Consider the following 7,405-nt stretch of genomic DNA (forward strand, 5'->3'; position numbering starts at 1 on the left):
TGATGCCAGCCTAACAAAAACAAAGCAGCAGATAAAGCGCTGCAAACACGATAAAAGTCCAGGTTTAGAAGGAGTTAAAAAATCTTGTATTAGCAGTTTTGCTTGACTTTGGTTATTGAGGTCATGTGTGGGTTTGGCATCATTATTTAAATTTTTCAAACAAACAAGGATATGGGCAGGTTCAGAACTTTGGATTGCTCCTACCCACAAGATTCATGATTTTTTTTTTTAGAGTTAAAAGCCTCAAATTCTTTAAGAAAGTTAATCTTTTCAAAGTAACTATAGAATGACTGGTTTGACCTGGGTTCCGAGAGAGAGAGGGAAAGAGAGAAAGGGAAAAAAGCAATCAAAATAAATTAAGGTATTATTTAAAAAGGGCCCTCAAATTGTCACAGTAAGCAGGGGATTTCAGCACACCTAACCTAGTGTAAATATCGTGTTATGGGCTCTGATTTACTGGCCACCCCGGGCGGCTCTGAGGCCAGTGTGGTAGAGGCTTCCCAAGCGTGAGTCTGAGCATGTGTGTATTTGCAACTCTTCTTGCTCATGACATTTATAAGGTTAGGAGTAAGTGGCACTGAATGGACAGTGATATTTTCTCTTAATTTTTGGAACACTTTTCATTGCTGTTTTGAGATTTTTTTTTCAGCATTTCACAGAAAAATAAGAACATTCTCCTTCACCCTTTCATTGTCCTTCCCCCCCCCCAGTCTCCCCCCTTCTTTGTCATCCTTCCACTCTAACTTACCTCCTTCCACAGCCCCTGCCAACATAAATCTCTCTATAATTTCCCAATTGCGCCATTCAAACTCTTTTACACATGGACTACTTCTATGAGTTCTTTTCTCCTTAAACAGAAATACAAGCACCTTTCCAAAACTCAGGAGACTTGAAGGGTTGTGTGTTGCTCTTGGCCCATTGGTAGCAGTGCTGTGGGCTAGAAAAGCTTAGGGACACTCACCTGGGCCAAACCAGCTGCCCACAGACATCTCCCCTTCCCACACCCATGTGAGGACTGGGCCAACCTTGTGGTTCTTAGCATTGCAAGATGCCTTGCAGCAACAACCATCAGAAAACTTCGGAAGAAAGAAAGAAAGAAGAAAGAAAGAAAAAGAAAGAAAGAAAGAAAGAAAGAAAGAAAGAAAGAAAGGGAGGGAGGAAGGAAGGAAGGAGAAAGAAAGAAAGGCTTATTACTTACAAGACCTGGAAATTACACAGCATCCCCGGACCACACAGCAAGGTAGTGGGTAGACAGTACTTGGATTGGGGATTCTGTTTTCATGGAGGTGGAGGGCACAGACTCACTCTTTTTTGGTGAATTTTAAACAGAAGAGCAGAAATTTCAAGCATGGGAGGAGAAAAAGCAAGCAGCCCAAGTGGTCAGTTACGGATATTGACCAAGATCTCTAAAACAAAGGAGCCTCAGTCTGGGAAGGCAGCCTAGCTCTTTATCTGGTGTGTGACTGGCGATGCATTTCATAGGTACCTTTGAAGTGGATGCCCCACCATCAAAGTTGAAGTCAGGCCCTCATATGAAGACAGAAGGAAAGAAACAACTGTCATGGCTTTAGGCTATCGTCCTTTGGAGAAGATTTGGTGAAGTCACGCTTATGTCCAAAGCGGCACTGCATACATACTATTGTAATCAGGTGAAGAGCTGTTCTGTTCATAACAATCTACAGAGAAGGTAATTCTCCTTTACTCTTACTGATGCTAGCTGCTTATCAAATGCATGTTTTCTTGTTTTTCCCAGGCAAGAGCATATTCCCCAGTTGCCCTTCTATTAAGTATGTCCTGGTGACTGAGCTGTAGCCAGGGAATATGGAAGGAAATACATACCACTCGCACGCAGACCTGGACCAGATCAACTTGTCGTAAGCGCATCTCCATTCTCTTCTTCCTCCTTCTGGCTAGAAGGGGAGTCCCAGGAGACTCCCCTGGAAATCACCTGTTGATGAAGACAGAGCTCCCATCATCCTGCTTCTCTGAATGATCATGCGGAAGAGGGTCAGCCAACCTCTGCTCACCCACCTAGTAAACGTGAGTAAGATATTCATTTCTATTGTTCTTGGGTCATTAGACATTTCTGGCTTTATTTGCCACAGAAACTAACGTTATCCTGAATATCCTCCATTCTGTGAGACATATATAGTATTTCATTCTACTGATCCAGGTTTATGAAAGCAATGCCCTCTTTTTGATATGCCCTGGGTGCTTTGGCTGAAAATATAAAAGCCTCACTGACTCGTTTGTTACTGTCCTAACTTCACTTTTATTTGATAAATGTGACTTAATGTCTGTATAGGATCTGCTCTTTTCCTATTGGATTCCCTACTCACTATTTGTTTAAATGCTACTGCCACTATTTCCTTTTAAGAAATTTTCAGCAACATTTAAATTAATTATATATAATTAAATCGTCTGTTTTCTCATTTGTGTTTCAAGGTTGGGTAAGAGAAGTGCGAACAGTTTTTTTGTTTTTTTTTTTCCAGCAAGAACCTCAAGCGTATTTGTGCTACATGACTTTGGACAGAAACATTTGCCCACTTTCATACTTAGCCAAGATAGTACAGACAACATTTGATTGTATACAGTGTCTTGTTTTAAAAATTACAATGTTATATCTTCCTTTTCAGAGGTAGAATGTGTACTCCTGGGCTGCCTCCTTCTACTCTCTGTCTAGCAGGGTGCCTTCAGAATATGTCATTACTTTTAATTTTTTATCCTAAAGGTGAGATATTACAGTATTTGATATAAAAGATCCAAACAATATAGAATTCAATCAAGTAGATGTGAAATTTGACTTCCTCTCCTGAGACTGAGTTGCTGTGGAGTCCAGTGCCCCCTGCTTAACAACACGAACGGCCCGAGTCCGTGCCACAGAGATGTGGAAGGAAGATGTGGTAAACAGTGGCAGCGCCTCTTGACAGTGGAGCGTCAGCATTCTTGAAGGACAACGTTAAAGAGAATCTGATGCTCAGCCCTCAAGTGGAAGAGAGACCAAATAAGTTAGGATGTTCTTGTCCAAGAGTGATGTAAGAAGAGAACCAGGAGAGAAAACGGGGTCTCTGTTGGGGGGAAGCGGGATTTGCGCACAAGACACAAGACTCACTTATGATGCTGTGGAGTCTGCAAGAAGGGGATTTGAAGCCTTGCTTCATGGCAGGAGATCGCTAAGGCAGCAAGGTGTTCAGGCTGGAAGATAGGTTAGAAGGATGCCTCCTGAGGTTCCTGGTTCCTGAAAGGGAAGGCAGACAGATTTCACTTTGATACAGGACTTTACCTCCATTTTGACCTCAGTCTGTACTTTTTAACTGATTCAGTTCCTCTCTCCAGCTTATCTTTTAACTCAGGCAAAAGACCTGAGTGGCCAAGCATCTCATGATGTGAACTGAAACTGCCCTCAAGCAATAAGGACTGTCCTGACGGATGCCAGCAAGACCCCTGAGACAATGATTGACATGACCTTGACCACCCAGCTGGGAGTACCCACCAGCCTTTGTCCCACATTTTCCTCGTATAAACCTAGAAGTATTTTCAGCACTTCAGAGACAGCCTCTGGGACACTGGTCCATTGTCTTCCGGTGTGGGCCTCACTGAAAGAAATTCCTTTCTTGTTTCCCCATCATTTGTTTCTCTGCCTTTGGATTTCAAAAGCCTCTCCCAGGCTTAAAGTCGCCATCCTTTGGCATAAAGCAGAATTAGGCTGTGGGTGTAAATATGTTCATAAACTAAAGGAAATCTCAGTAATAAAAGCATTCATATCTCCTAAAAAAAAAAAAAAGAAAATCAAAATTCAGTGAGCATGCTAAATAGTAAATTAGACACAGGTGACTATGAAATTGGACAGATTTGAGAAAAGTACCCAGAATGCAGCATAAAGGGTAATAAACGAAAAATACGAAAGGTCCAGAGCCATGTAGTACGGCGTGAGATCTGATAAGCACCGCACAGAAGTCCCATGGGCGAAAATAGAAAAAGGAGGCGACAGCTACCAAACAGCGGAACGACCAAGTCGCACCCGGGGGTGGGTGGATTTATGCCTAAATGCTTGATCTCATCCTTCTTCCTTTTTGCTGCTTCTCTCTCTCCTCTGGTGACTGCATTCATTCCCGTGGCTGTAAATACCGTCAATACGGTAGTGGCTCAAAAGTTTATACCCTTGATCCAGACCTCACTTTTGAAATCCAGACACATATCATTTATATATTTCACATGCATCTAAAAATGAGCTTGACGAAACCTGAGTGTTTTATCTTCTCTAAGCCAATGTTTTCCACATCAGTCAAACCACCAGCTCCATTCACCCAGCGAGGTGAAAGCGAGGCCTCTGGGAATCATTTTTCAAAACCTCCCTTTCCCTTTCTCTCAGATCTAGTCCTTACCCAAGTCCTGCTGACCTCCGGAAATCTCTCATACCACCACCTCAGCCCCCTTTCCACTGTTTCTCACCTGAATTTTTGCAATAGTTTCCTGATTAATCTGCCCATTTTCACTTTTGTCTTCCCCAAATGATTCACTATACAGTAGCCATCTTCTAAGAACACACGTTAGATCACATCATTCTACGATTTAAAATTTTCCATTTTCACGACATTTTCCCCCTGGTTGAATGGATATGTCCCCTACTGTACCATGCAAACTCCATGGAGCTAGAGAGCAAACCTACGTGGGATATCATTGCACACAGCCTATGGTTAGCACTTAATAAGTATTCGTGAAATGAAGAGAGAGCAAATTAATGAATGAACTAGTACCTAAATAGTGCTCACTGTGTCCTACCTGGCAGGTAACAAACCCTGATAAATTCCAGCTCCTTGGTTCTCTTTGCAACTTTGTTAAATCTGGGGTTATCTTTTTCTTCTGTGTGCTGTACCACCTCCAAGTAATCCAACCAGCCTTCTGCTCCCCCACCTTCATGATACACTTAATGCTGTGACTCCAGCTAAATTCATAATGTTCACTACAGGAACAGGAGAAGTGCGAGATCCTCTCACGAACAAGAACGGGAGGAGAAGTGGGGGGTCCTCTCGCTGATGGCTTGGGGAGTTTTTAGTACACACATAGAGGGGAAATGGTCGTATAGTAAACTAGAGGCAGATGATACACGTTTGATGGAAAAGTTCCCTGAATGATTTTGATAGGTGCCTTCTCTTTACAACTTTGATGTGAAGTGAGCGAAATCATTCCCACAATTTTATGATTCACTTCAAGCAATTATTGCCTTCATTTTACTTATTTTTAATAATCACCTCTTCCAAGTGTGAAACCCTTGACGTCACCTTTTCACTTCTGAATTCTTTTTTTTTTTTTTGCATCAATTAAGCTTCAGATCTTACGAAAGTATTGATTTCTTTTTGTCTCTTAAAAGCAGCTTATTAAAATTATGGACAAATGTGTTACAATGTTTCTCTATTACAAGGCTCAGAGATACCGTGTGGCCTATGGCTTTTGCTCACAGAATTGTTCAAGTAACGGTGCTTAAGTATTTGTTCTATACATGCTGGGAATGATGGAATATTAAATAACAGCAAAATCAATTAATATTACAGAAATGAAGATCCATTTCATATTTTAATGGTATACACAACCGGAGTATGTGTATGTGTGTATGTGTGCGTGTGCGTGCGTGTGTGTGCGTGCGTGTGTGTGTGTGTGATGTGTTAAGGAAAAAGTGTTCTCACTTGTCTCTACTTCTGCTTAGTTCAGCATTCTATTAAAGATGATTCCCATCTCTTCCCTTGAGAAAGATGCAGATGTAAATTGTGTAGGAACCAAGGCTCCCTCTCTGACTCTCACCTCTACGTGGAATTTCACTCTTCATGAGCATATGAGGCAGCAGCTCGTAGACATGTGTTGAGGCTGAAGGGAGACAGTGATGGGGTAGAAAGGACCCGAACAAGAAGTTACAAGACTGTGTTTCTCATCACAGCTCTGGCATGTGACCCAGCAAGTCAGATTTGTTCTGTCCAATGGTTCAATAAACATTCATTGAGCACCTACTCTGCACTAGGCACAGCTTTCTCATCTGGGTAATCAAAGAGTTTCCATAAGATGATCTTTATGGTCTCAATTATGTTACAAGTCTTTGACTAAAATAAATCAAATACCAGCTAGAAGAAATAATGACTCAAACTCATCATTTCTGAGTCTAGGGAACTGTTTAAGTTGTGTATCAACTGGACATATGAAAATAAATTATGATTTATGAAATATCAGGAAAGAATGTTTCCCTGGGTGAGATCAAGAATCATCAGGATGGCAGGACAATGTTTCTTTCATACCTTAATGAAAGCCAGGGTGTGGCGCTGAGTGCTGGACTATCAAATAGGACATCTCAACACCTATTGAACAGAGAGAACTTCTTGTGATCAACTGTCCACCCAACTGAATTAACATAGGGTATTTCTTACCAACTTTCCCCTTCACTTCGAACACAAAATTTAACTCAGTTTCAAGACCTCGAGACAAAATTCCCTAATGAGGAAGATATAGACCCAGCACATACCACGAAACTGATGAGTCTTGTAAGTGTATACACTGAAGTAGTCAGTCTCTAGATAAGGCTGACCCATGTACCTAGTGTTGCCTTTAGCTAATACTTTTGCCATTATAGGATGTTCTTAGGGGGATGATCAGCTAAAGGAGCACACGTTTCTTCTTCTGTGTTTACAGTAGCAAAAGAAGAAAGACCAGGAGAAGGAAGAGAAATCCAAACTGGTGAGTAGATAAAAGAGAAGCTTTTCTGATAAGGTTGATATGAAAGCAAGCTGTCATTTAAGACCAACATCCCATGTATAAATTTAAATTCTTCAGGAATATGCTCTCGAGCCCTTCTCTGCTCTCTTATTGGAAGAAGAAAACTCTAGCAGTCCTTCTGGGCTTCTTTTAGACTTGACTCTGACACCTATTATCATGTGCTATCGGGTTAATTTACTATCTTTGGACTTCAATTTTCTCATCTGAAGATGAAGGAGGTTGGACTCAGTGACTTTCAATTTGTTGCTACTGCATTTTTAGCTTTGTTAAAAGAAAACCTGTAAAATGGGATACTTATCGACCACCAGGGTCTCTTTAAAGAGTAAATGAGATGACAAACACAGAGTTCTTCTACTTGGCACATAGGAATTGCCGGACAATGTTAAGTCCACTGAGTTCAGCTCGCTCTTCCCCCGTGCCCTCGGCATTATCATCCCACGCCTTCTCTCACATTCTAGATAAATGTTTTGAACTCCCATCTGAAGTTCAATGAGAAACCAGTATCTTTGTGGATTATTGGCCAAGGGAGAGGCAGGAGCACATGTTGACCCTGGGCATTTCTCGTCAACTTTTCTGGTCCCTGTGGAGTCTGTCTCTGCTCCGTCTCTCCCCATCAGCCCCTGCTGCCCCATGAGCTTGTGAATTT

Source organism: Leptonychotes weddellii, chromosome 7, assembly GCF_054177405.1.
Source record: "Leptonychotes weddellii isolate Sample4059 chromosome 7, ASM5417740v2, whole genome shotgun sequence".
NCBI classification, from domain to species: domain Eukaryota; kingdom Metazoa; phylum Chordata; class Mammalia; order Carnivora; family Phocidae; genus Leptonychotes; species Leptonychotes weddellii.